This window comes from Acanthisitta chloris, unplaced genomic scaffold (genome assembly GCF_000695815.1).
Source record: "Acanthisitta chloris isolate BGI_N310 unplaced genomic scaffold, ASM69581v1 scaffold27518, whole genome shotgun sequence".
Lineage (NCBI taxonomy): Eukaryota > Metazoa > Chordata > Aves > Passeriformes > Acanthisittidae > Acanthisitta > Acanthisitta chloris.
Window position 1 is genome coordinate 31,553 of NW_008689244.1, and position 13,640 is coordinate 45,192.

Genomic DNA, 13,640 nt, shown 5'->3' on the forward strand with positions numbered 1-13,640 from the left:
AAAATATGGCATAGATTTCAGTACTGAGCTACTCTGTTAACTCACACTCTGACCTTTCTCATTAAAATGTTTGGCAATCTTGTAACAAAACACACCTCAGGTCTGTCTGAGGAGCAAAACCACTCCTGTCAAGTGCAGTAAGGCTGATGAAGCTCAACTCTGACTTCTTGGGGCGAATAAACTCTATGAACTGAGAATTGGTGAGTGTGGGAGACAGTGGATGAGGTGGATGAAGCAAACCTTTAGACTATTATTATGTGTATGCTGCTTGCCAAAAGACCAGGGCAGCTCAAAAGACCAGTAGCAACTCATAATCCCTATAGCCTGTGTACCTCTTAAGCAGAGACAAGAAACTGTGGGATGCTAAGTGTAGTTTATTGCTTCTGAAGAAATTATTTCAAATGTTGACTGGAGTTTCTCATACATCAAAAGGCAAGTAAATGATATACAGAAGATCAGATAATTATGTCCTCAGGAACTGCATGGGTTTAGATTAGCTTTAAACACGTGTTTGTTTACATGGCATTGTGTTGTACTTCAAACCACACTCTCAGCAGCTCTGATGTGTCACAGCCTCATGTGACCTTAGATGCTTAAACAGGAGCATCTCTTAATCCAGATTGTAACTACATAATTTTCTTTACCCCTTCTACATAGTCCCATTGCCTTGTTATGGTTCTCCCCTTCCTTCTATCTTGGATTTTGTCCTTCCTCCAGCCTCAGTATTGCAGTTGACCTGAAATTGCCATGGGTACCACTGTGTCTAGGCAGGGGCAGGCAGTTCCACCCAGCAGCATCCAGCTCTGGGGCAGCAGGTATGAGCCACATGGGCATAGGCTTCTTTTGGAAAAAAGGCAGAGTCCACAGGCTAGAAAAATGCAACCATGTGTGAGTAAATACAAAGAGTAGCCTCCTACATGACAGACACTGGGAATGGCATGTGATATTTTTGGCTTTCATTGTTTCCATTTTCATTTCTGCTGACTGGTCACTATAAAGCTTCCCAGCCATTTCCTTCACAATTTCTTCAAACTATCTCAGTTCAGCTGCCCCCAACATGTATTCTTTCCTTGTTGCTTCCTCTCCTCTGGCCTATTCCCTCATCTTTTTTCCTCTATATTTATCTTTCTGTCCACTAATTCTCTTTTATAAAAATCACCCTAAGGAACTGAAGCATCCTTCCATTTATTTCATGGAGAAGGAACTGAAAATTGCAGAAGTAGCAGGGTGTTTTTACACAGCCCTTCTGCTTGTAGGATTTATACTTTCCTCAAATGGTTTCTCTCTCTTGACTATTTTGTTTGCAAAAAAATTGAGAAAAATCTGAGGTTTATTACAGCCTCATTTTCCTAGGGTGGTTTGCATGAAGGTGATATTTGGTGATCCAGAGTGGTCTATAATTCACAGCAATATGCTCCTTCAGTTGTCATTTTTCAACAATGCAATCCTTAGAATATAAGCATTATATGAGATATAACTAAATGCAACCTCCTATGATAGACATGATGAAGGTGTGGATAAACCAGCTTATTGCTTACCAGAGTGGGATAGAAACTTTTACCCACCTGTAATCCTGTTATCCATCAATAGCAATAAATAAAAAAATAAGAATGGGCAAGAGCTTTCCTTATGTGAACAGATGATCATCAGACGCTCTAGTGAAAGGGAATCTGAGATAAGAACTCCCAATCTGCCACTTCCTCCAGGGCTGAGCTCAGTTTTGCAAGACAGTCACTTTTCCTCTTCTGTCTGCAGCACTGGCTCAGATGTGACACGACAGCCACACTCCTGTTGTGCTCCAAATTGCTCATTGGGTACAGATTTATAAGATTAAAACCAAAAAGAAAAAGTCACAGTGACCACGGGGTTACAGAATATACAGCACAACTATAGACAAGTATTTTAAGGGAAACTATAGTGAAAAAACCAAGTGCTGCACGATGCAGATGGCAAAGCCCAAGTCAGAGTTCAAGTTGCCTTTGTGGCAGCTGGCACACAATACTCTGCAGCTGCTTCCTACTCCAGCTTCTCAGATTATCACTTATTGCATAGCCCAGCTGATAAATATCTTTAGTATTACAGAGAAAAAGCAATTATTTGTTTACAAGATAAGGTATGCCTTGAAAGTTTATATTCGGGAACTTAAGAAGTCTGTTTTGTCAGACTCTGGGTTTGTGGTTAGAAAGTAAGTTTTCGTAGCTAAAGGAGAAGTGTTACAAAACAACCCTGTTTAGCAATCGTGAAATCAGATGACTGTACAGGGACAGACCAATTACTGTTGAGTTTTAGATGAGTACATACAGTAAAAGGAACACCATTAGCAGAGGTTTTCATGGTTTTATTGCTCTAGAAAGGTTATAACTTCAGCCCATGGGAGAAATGGGTCACTACTTCTACTGTGTAAGAAAGAATGGCAAATAGGTGGTTCATACAGCACCCGCTAGGTGTTTTATGAAACTATTTCATGCTCAGGTCTGGTATAGAGCCAGAAATACACTAACTGCTTGGCTGATATAGCACACAGACCTAAAACTCTGACCTGGGATACTCTAACATGTTGATGTTCCTCTCACACACAGGACCAGCATGTTTAGCTCCCATCCCTTCTTTTGCACATGCAGCTTTTGCTGAGGTCATTTTAGGGACAAGGGAGGTAAGTGGTGGACCTCAAGGTGCCACTTTCCCAGGTTGTCCAGGTCAAGGACCTCATTTTGGAATGCCATTGCTTCCTTCTAGATCTAATAGCTGAGTTTCCTGGTGAAAAATGAGGTTTTCCACAAAAAAAAAAAAAAAAAGGCATGGGTGAGATGAGGGAAGATATGGTGAGTGATGAGATCTCATTCTGACATGGAGGTGACCCATGAAGAATCAGGCTATATGGCTGGAGTTACAAGCCTGGAAATATTCCCAAGTCCCTCAGGATAGACATAACCCTGACCTGTTCTTAGGATTTCAGTTTATCTCAGGGCTGAGACCATTCTGTTCTCAGTGCTGTAACAGTCCTTTGGATGAAATCCTGGCTTTACTGAAATCCGTTAACTCTTCCAGTTCTCAGCAGGATTAGAGTTTTATCCTTTATTATTTTTCCCCATAAATACATATTCATGAGTATAAAAGAAAGAAATAAGAGATGTTGCTGTTCTCTGTCCATCAATTCACTGAGCACCTTTAACAGATTTGCTTCCTTCTACTCAAACCAAGAATTGAGGCCAAATGTTCATTTTTATTTAAACTGAATCCTGTGATCATTAAGGAAGAATCACAATGTGGGGTATTTTTAATAATAAATTGGTATTAAAAATTTGAAAAATATATTTGACAATCATAACTTTTTATTCCGAATTATTTACTGTCAGTAGCTTCTGAACGGCAGAATTTGTGTCTCAGGTGGGCAGGAGAATCATCACAGAAGCAAATAGAAAATACAATATGAACAGTGCATCTGCTGGGACAACTGTACTAGAAAACCTCTGTATGAGGAGATCATAGAATCATAGAATCATGGAATTTTAGGGGTTGGAATGGACCTTACAGACCATTCAGTCCCAACCCCCTGCCCTGGGCAGGGACATCTCCTCAATAGACCAAGATGCTCAAGGCTCATCCAACCTGGCCTTGAACACTGCTAGGGTCAGGTCAGCCACCACGTCCCTGGGCAACCTCTTCCAATGTCTCACCACCATAAGAGTAAAAAACTTTTTTCTCACATCCAACCTAGACTTTCCCTCCTTCAGTTTGAACCTATTACCCCTTATCCTATCATTACAGTTCCTAACACAGAGTCCCTCTCCAGCTCCTTGTAGGCTCTTCAGATACTGAAAAGTTGCTCTAAGGTCTCCACAGAGTCTTCTCTTCTCCAGGCTGAACAGCCCCAACTGCTACGTTTGGGACATACCAGAATGCAACAGTTGCATTCTGTCTACATTACCAAAACCACAGTTCTGCTATAAAAACTGTGGGTTTTTTCCATTAAGTGCTGTATTATTTTTAAGGACATAAATGAGGGGGTTTTAGACCCAAGTCTCCTTTTTGTACAGCATAATATTCACACATGTAGGATCTCTCCCAAAGATTGCCAACCTGTCTGCTCTTCCTGGATCCCCTTTTAACCTTGCAATTCCAGATACACTCTAAATCTTCCTTTATACTGACATTTTACATGCACAACTCATGGCACTGATATTTTTCTCCTTCCCTTTAAGGTGGGATATCACATTGTGCTGTTGATATACCATAGTAGTCACCCATCAGAGATGTACTGACCTTAACTTTGGAAGAAGATTTCTCCCCATTTTTAGAACTAAGATTTGGTTGACACTCCATATAATACCTTTTAGAAGTGTTTAGGAAATTATGTGGCTGGTCAGGGGAAACTCATGTCAAGCACTGCCATTTGTACTCATTTTTGACATGCCTAACCTGCTCATTGCATGTCCTGAGAATTCACTACAAAGAAGGAGCCACTGTTGACTGAGGACTTCAACTCTGGAATCTATGCAAAGCCTGAAGGGATGTATTTTCTTTCATACTGAGAAGGATGTTTATGCAAATCACATGGTAAAGAGAGAAAAACTGAAAAATGGCTGGTTTATTGGAAGAGACTTGGGGTGATTTTTCACTATTACCAATCTCATTCCCTGTGAATTTGGCATTTATAATCTTGATGTTGGCATTCATATCAGGCTGTTAAAGGGTTTGAAAGATCTGTTGTCATGTTTGCTCATATTCCATAATGTGCTTTGGATAGATGATTTCTACAGGTCTAATCCATTCTTCTCACTCAAAGAAAGGGTGGGATTACCTCCTTAAACCAAAAACGATAGTCAGCACAAAGATGTTGGAAAACAAGTGGTTATGGAGCTGATGATCCTGTTACCACTATAAGCAACTTAGCTTTACTGTTTCTACCTAAGCCAAGAGGTTGAGATCATTTTCTGTAAACTGAGATGAGAAAATTCACAGCCCAAACTTATGTTCCAAAAAAAGAGACTTTTTTTCCAAGTTTGCTTTTTGAGTGTATAATTTCTAATTTCACCCATAATAACCAGAGATTAGCTAATTTGAATATAAATGCTGAGACAGTGGGTCTGGGAGCTAGACGTTTGAAATTGCTGACCAAATTGTTGATGAAGTTGTAGTTGGAATGTTTAGCATGTATTTTGCAGTGGTAAATTATCATTTTATTTCGCAGTGCACTGAAATTAAGCTAGGACATAAAGCAACCTGGCTCCTCATTTCAATAATTATTGACCTACTTTACTTTTTTTACCCAACCTGACGGTAACAACTGCAGGCTGTCAGGAACACAAGGTTATCTTTCTGCATAAAAATGACTGACTGCATTTTAATCAAGCAGAAATGAAGAGTTCAGAGTTAAGTGACAAAAATAATTAGACTCAAGGAAAGACTTCCATATGAATAAGAATTGAAAAGTTTAAGTTTGAAAGGACATGAAGAAGAAGAGACATGAAGAAGTAGACTGTTAATGATAGGATATTTGCCAACTGTGAGCTGTGGGAATTCTACATTCTTTTCTCTTGAGGATCTTCGTGGGAACACAAAACTGAAAAAAAATGTTGTCACTTGCCTGTGTCAGTCCAAACTTTGCTAATGCTTTCTACATCATGTGTCAAGTATCTTGGTCTCATTAAGTGATAATATGGACATAAGTTATCTATTTTAAATTGCTATTGTGATACCTACATGCAGTCAGTTGTTATTTTCTGAACACTGTTGCACAAATTGTTCACTTGGATTATACAAATGGCATTTAAGGACACATTCCATATGAAAAACTGAGGCAATAACACACTAGAACACTGTTTGAATGTACTATAAAAGTCAGAATATGAGCTTTGTTTGTCCAAGAGAAAAGACCTTTCTGGCCTGAGCTGTTCCTTTTAGAACCACCTCAATGTGGCTATTCCTGTTCAGTCATTGCATGGGTGCAAAGAAAGTACAGGAACCTCTTTATATCAGCATTTTTCTTATCTCTTTAAAACACTAGGCTCTCCGCAAGAGACTGTTTAAGAAAATGCAACACAGAAAAGCAGGTGTGCAAAGATATGTGTATGAAGGAGGTGAGCATAACTCCTCATCCCTATGCTCTCAGCATTTACAGTTTTCCACAACCTCCAAACCTCCCCTGTCTCTCTCAGGCTCTCATGTCTCACTGCATCGTGCATATATGCATACACACAAATAGATGTGCCTGTGTGGGTGCACAGGAAGCAACAAACATGAAGTAGGACAGTCGTGTTGAGAGCCATGGCAGCTTTGTGTGGGTGATGGTATGGTGTCTTATAAACCTAGGACAACAGGAAACAAAGGCTCATTAAAGCTGTGTGTAAGAATCAGACAACTCATCTATTAAATCATGATTGATTCATGTGCCAAAGCCTCATATCAAAATTCAGAGTAATTACAGTTGAGTCATGCAGACAAGGAGACAAACTGGTGTAGGTATTACCAAGGTATTACCAAGAGGTGATCCTGCAGCAATCACCTGGGGTGGGGACAAGGGAGGTGCTGCTTCAAAATCTTGGGCAGGGCCCAAGGCCATTAGATGAAATCGAAGTGTCAGTGTTTATTTTTAAAGACAATACTTTCTGTTCTGTCTGGATATGAAGAAAACCTGAAAAATATACCAGGCTGCCTACTGTTTAGTGTACAGCTTGAAATATTCATTTCATTAAGAGTAAACTGTCCTGCTGTGGCTCTCTCTGAAACTTGTTGCCAGCCAAAGGAGGAACATGCACCGTGGGAACGAGTAGGAGCAGAAGCGAGAAGGTCACACAGTGCAGTTTTACACAAAGTTTGACCTTCCTTTGGCTCTGGAGGGGCCCTGTCCCTCCTGGCTGTGATGGTTTTCATGGAAAAACCTATCTGCTCACATTTGCTTTCACCGCTTAGCATGGTGACTTTGCAAAACTGTGAAAAGATGATTTATGCATGGCATACAGAAGGGCTATTAGTCACAGTCAAGCTGTACAAGTTCATTCAATGAAATGTTCCACACTAGACCAGCTATTACTTGAATTTACTGCCATGGTTGAAGATTCCTCTGCTGCTTTGCACAGCAAAAAAAAAAAAAAAAAAAAAAAAGCACTGAGTTAACTAAGCTACCTACTGGGAACCCAGCACACATCTTTGGGAGACTTGCCCTGACACAGGAAGGGATAAAATGAAGCACACTTTGGGGAGCTGGTAGCCCCCAGGAGAGTTCAAAGTGTTGTAGTGTCCTGTCAGCACTGCCTAATGAATCAAGTATTTCCATGTGTCTAGTCCCTGTGCAGCTAATGCAATTGCAAGGGAGTAAAGTCTCACTCCCAGGCTGGAGACTACTGCACTTCTTCCTTGGCCTGTTGCTGCTCTTGTCATGTCCCTGTGTGCCAGAATGGAGTCTGCCACTGCAGACCAGGTTTTGTGGGTCTTCAGCATCTGGTCTTCTCTGTATCAGAAGCATACCAGTCCTGTTGGCTATTTAAACCAGTTGACAGCCAGCCAGGTTTGTCCTACATATGTTCATCGTGGCAGCTCCCCACTTTTTATTCAAAATGTATGGAAATTTATAGAAACACTTTTAGTATGGCAGTATTTGTCTCCTTCAAACTCAATCAGCCAGCAGAGGCCTAGAGATGCCTGAGGAAATACCTACTCAGTAAAGACTGAGGTGAAGAAGGTGCTTCTTTGTGTTTTCCATGTATGGAAGGTTGTAGAAACATATACACCTTGACACAATCATTTAAATAAAAAATTTAATACTCATCAAATATATAACACATTGGAAATACAACAGGTTTGGTAATACATAACATAGTGGAAAAAAAACATGTTTAGTAATAGTTTTGTCTTGTTAGTATCTCACTGATTAAATACTTTTCATTATTTAAAAATAAATTCCCATTATTACTTTGAAAGAACAAATAATTCTTTCAGCCACTAGCTAAAATAAAAGTCATATTGTTGTTTCCTAAGTAACTCTGACTCGACAATCTTTGCTTAGGGAGTATTGATTTGAGATTTTGAGAAAGTGGAAATGAAAAAACATGCAACATAAAACGATGCACTGAGAAATGCTTATGATTAGCTTTTCTTTAGTTAACACAAAAGTGAATATAAGCACAAAATTAACATGGCTAGCTCAATATCTGCACAGTGTATCATTCTGTGCATGTTGCCTTTTTGGATGTATATGAATATAGGAATAAGGACCACTCTTGGAAAAATAGCAGAGATGTCTTTTTGCACTTGGACTAAAACTAAGTTCACATGTTGGAATGAATGTGAGGTAAAATGGGCTGTTTTAAGAGAAAAAATGACCAAAAATATGCTAAAAATATAGAGTATGAAGAAAAACAAATGGAATAGGACGAATTGGAATAGCTGTTGCTCTTGAAGGTGTTATCTTGAGCTAAAAACTGGTTAGGTCATGTCAGTCTGTTCACTGGACATTAGGAAATACTGTGACTGGAATCAAGCAAATTAATCACCATTACTAATAATGACTATTATATTATTAACCAAAGGAAAGGATAATTCAGGAGAAACAGCAGTGGGAGGAACAGATAGATCTTTGTTTCTTATCCCTCTGCAGACAGCTGCTGCTGCTGCTGATAGATTTGCGAGGGAGCTGATAGATTTGCAAGTGATTCTGTTATTGGAGGAGCCTAAAAAAGTCTTGGTCTCACAGGGAGACTGAGGGATAAAAGCTGTAAAGCTGAGGGTGGGACAGAAATCCAATTATTGGTTACTCCAGAGGTTACTTTTAATCTCTTTGTTCCCTTAATAAAAAGAGCAAGTCTAATTTGAACATATTCCAGATACTCGAAACAATATGTAGAAAGGCTAAAAAATTCTGTGGAATGACAGATCCTGTTTGCTATATTACAGATAATTGATGCAATTTATTACCTGTATACTGTTTCTTAACTGTATAAGTTATCTATGAAATCAATAACTGAGAGAAATCATGAAGATCAATTTTTCAGTAAACCTCTTTCATTCAAACTGCATTCAAAGGAGTGACTTTATATTTTCAAAGTTGGAAATCTGTCTCAAATAAATCCAAATAACATTGCTCATGCAAAACTTTCATCTCACCAAATTAATGAAGCATTTCTGAGTTTTAAGTAGCTATTCAAGAATGCATTATCTTGTTTTCATAATCTTTTTTCCCTTAAAAGAGTGGGTGTCATGTGAGTCATTTTTCTATGAGTTGCATAAGCCAAAGGCTTGTGGATGACAGCTGGCCAAATTAACTTCACAATTAATATAAATTTTCTAACACAAATACCTACTTTTCCTCGTAAAAGTAAAGTAAAAGTAGAGTACCTTGCTATACTGTCCACAATATGCAACAAGGGTACAAAAAAATTATTACCACTAAAAATATACAGCATTTGCACCTGTAATCTGAAAAGAGAGATACTGTCTCAAATGTTTAAGTAAACAAGGTTTTCATCCAAGAAAGAACAAAGTATACAAACAAACTTGGCAGAAAATTTTGAATGGTCAAGGCTTGTTTTGAGATTAAAGCATTCAAAATGTTGCCAGCAGAAAAAAAAAAGGTTCTGGTAAAGTTTCCAGTTGACCAGCAATGAGGAGAAAGACTTGGGAGTGACAGTGGATGAGAAACTCACCATGAGCTGCAGTGTGAGCTCAGCCCAGAAAGCAAATCGAATTCTGGGCTGCATCAAAAGAAACGTGGCCAGGAGGTCAAAAATGTGATTCTCACCCTCTTCTCTGCTCTCATGAGACCCCACCTGGAATACTGAGCGCAGTTCTGGTGTCCTCAACATAAGAAAGACATGGAACTGTTGGAGCAAGTCCAGAGGAGGCCACAAAGTTGCTAAGAGGACTGGAGCATCTCCCCTGTGAGGACAGGCTGAGGGAGCTGGGGCTGTTCAGCCTGGAGAAGAGAAGACTGTGTGGAAACCTCAGAGCAACTTTTCAATATCTGAAGGGGCTACAAGGAGCCAGAGAGGGACTCTGTGTTAGGAACTGCAGTGATAGGACAAGGGGTAATGGGTTCAGACTGAAGGTTGGAAAGTCTTGATTGGATGTGAGGAAAAAGCTTTTTCCTATGAGGGTGGTGAGACACTGGCACAGAGACATGGTGGCTGCCCCAACCCTGGCAGTGTTCAAGGCCAGGCTGGATGAGCCTTGAGCAACCTGATCCTGTGAGGAGGTGTCCCTGCCCAGGGCAGGGGGTTGGGACTGAATGGTCTATGAGGTCCATTCCGACCCCTAAAATTCCATGATTCTATGGTAAGAAAAACCCAGGGTGCCATAGCAGGATGGCTGCATCACAGAGCTGCTTTTGGTTCTGCAAAAAGATACACCTACATCCCTCGGCCAGATTTCTTCACAGTGGATTTTTTTTAATTGACAAATTACTGTTTAAAAATATGAACACATTAGAAAGTCTGCCTTCCTGAGATAAAGTGCATATGCATGCCAAAGCTGGAAAGGCAGAGATATCCCATCCTTCCCTTCAATCAGAGCAACAGCGGCTGTCAGATTTTATGGACTGTTTATTGACCAAATAGCAGATACTGTCACAAGCTGGTTTTTTTAATATATTTTTACTTCCAACAGAAAACCTCCAGTAGGTATGTCATATCATAGAATCAAATAATTTTAGGGGTTTGCATGGACCTTACAGATCATCCAGTCCCAACCCCCTGCCCTGGGCAGGGACACCTCCTCACTAGACCAGGTTGCTCAAGGCTTCATCCCACCTGGCTTTGAACTCCACCAGGGCTGGGGCATCTACTACCTCCCTGGGCAATATGAATGCCAATGTCCAATGTTCACCTAGTGTTTCTAACACAGATTAGAGAGAATTATAGGGAAAGCTGAAGTAAAAACTGCAAAATACTACAACACAGTACCGAGATGCAGCCTCAGAAGCAGCACGTGGAAGGATGCCCTCCCACTGCCAGTCTGTGCTCCAGCCAGTGCCACACAGAGTGTGGTTGGTCTTCACCACAAGTTAACTTCTGACTCCAGCTCAATTTCTTGGCAGTGCTGTGACCACTTCCCCGGGGAGCTGTTCCAGTGCCCAACCACCCCCTGAGTGAAAAAACATTTTCTAATATCCAATCTAAACCTCCCCTGACACAACTTCAGGCCATTCCTTTTGTGCACCTCTTTCTGTTTCCCATGGGCTTTTCAACTAGCCCATTCAGCAGCCAGTCATGTTTTTGCTGATCTTCATTTTGGTGATGAGGTACCTATAGAAGACCTTTTTACCTTTTACATTTCCCACACCTTCAAATCCAGCTGAGCTTTGGCTTTTCCCTGCATGCCTGGGCAATGCCTCTGTACTCCTCCCACGTAACCTGGCCCCACTTCCACCTTTGTACACTTCCTCTTTGTCTTTAGGCACAGTGATGTGCTCTCCTTTCAGCCAAGCTGGTTCCCAGTTATGCTGGCTAGATTCCCTGTTCAAACATATCCAAAATCTTTGGGAAAAATCCCAAACCATAAACTTGTTATATGCTTCAGTCTTCTTGGTTAGAAAATGTGTAGGTATTATCAATAGCTATTTTGAATAGCTTTGGTAAGCATGAGTCAAGAATATATCTCCCCTGACTTCCAGATTCATCAATAAAAAATAATCTCTACAAATTTAAAATGCCTGTCTAAAATTTGTCTTCTTCCTAGATTTCTTGTATTTCTTTCTTACAATCAAGTGTCTCAAATTCTTTTCTGCTTTCTTTGTCTACAGATGTAGAGATAAAGTAATATGCCATCAGCTTGTGAAAGTAAAAGGACATAGTAAGTCATCCAAGAAGTAAGACTCCTCAACAATAGAATCATAGAATCACAGAATCATCAAGGTTGGAGGAGACTTCTAAGACCATCAAGTCCAACTGTCAACCTGCCACAAAGTCTGGCTTAGTCATCTAACCATTTTATTGACTGCTAGAAATTCAAATTGCTCAATTGTTTTATCTTCATTAGTCATCTATTCAATTTTATTCTAATACATCTCGTATTCTAATACACCTAATGAGTTTCAATATATCTAATATGTTCTGACACACCTTAGTACAGACACAAGAGTTGAGCTCAGAAAAAGTATTGAACCACTGATTGGTAGAATCAGGCACATTTTTATGCTTTGTTACAACCATCATAAATCATACACAAATTACCTTCTCTCATTTACTGCTTTAATTTCCATGTAAAATGAAAACAAATCCTGAAGAAAGTTACAGGGAAGGAATAAAAAAAAAAAAAGAAATTGCAAGGAGTTTTGTTACAAGAAGTGTTGGAAAAATCCATAGAAACCAAATCATATGAATCACTAGATAACACATAATTATGTTTCAGCTCTGTCATTGTCAGCATTTGACATGAAAGTTGTTTACCCTATGAACTGCAAAACTCTTTAACTATGCATTCTGCCTTCCACTACCTCCTCACATCTCACAGACAGAGCAGCAGGAGGATATCATTGTGCAAGCTGCCCAGGTAGTCTATAGGTAAGGACAGCAACTGGGAGGATCTATTGTTCATACATTGCTCATGTGATGTGTGGTGACTCAGTGCCTCTGGCTGGAACCACTCCACCTTGGAGATGAGGGAATGACAAAGAAACTGTCTCTCCCATCTGAGTGCCCACGGCATGCAGCTTGGTAACCATGGCCAGACTTGCATTCTGCTCTTGGTTCTGCTGTGTTGCATTGGCCCCTAATCCCTACAGTCCTGGAGGAGTTAAGCAAGCTATTTAGCCTAACCACCCCATTTTCCAGAGCTGCAATTTATTAATATGACACATATAATTCCTTTAAAAGGTATTTAGGATATGTGGGTTGCAAAAAATATTACAAAACCCAGACACTTTCACAAGGTAAGCTTGTAGCTGCAAGTAGAGTTAGAGCATGGGCTAAAAGACATATGGATGTGTCAGTGAGCCTTCTGAAACCTCTCTGCTTCCATCAGGGGAGGGTTACTGCCACTCAGCCTAAAGATGCCTCATTTGGATTCCCATTGCAGGTCTTTAGGCATTAATGCACATTGTCTAGTAAATGAATATTGGTAGATCCAGTCTTTTACCCCTCAGGCATTAATGCACACTGTCTAGTAAATGGATATTGGTAGATCCAGTCTTTTACCCCTAGGTGTGCTTTGGTAAAGAACAAAGAAGTGTAAAACACAAAGCTAGAAATGGATTATCATCAGATTTGTTAGTGGCTGACTCATTGAAACAAAAATCTGAAAAATGAAAAGAGAAAATGTATGTGTTTGTGAGCTGCAGTGGGTATCTGAGACCCCCAAAAGGACAATAATTTTCATATGCACTCTTCAGAAATTTATGAAGCAATTATTTCTGGAATGTTAGATATGTGTTGCACTTATGATTACTGAAGCCACCAAAACTGTAGGCTACATTCATCTACACCTTTCTCTACTTGCACATACTGATGTATCCCAGATCTCATCACTCACTGTGCAGACAGCTGGGGGACATCAGTCCGTGCTGTGGATTCTCCTGGAGGTTCAAAGTTGCAATTATTTTCCAGAAATCATGATTCAAAGTGCTCAAGTGCAGGTATTGCCTTTGGGAACAGAGCTGATCTGTGTTCGTATTATGAAAACTCTGGAAGAATATCCATATAGATACACTC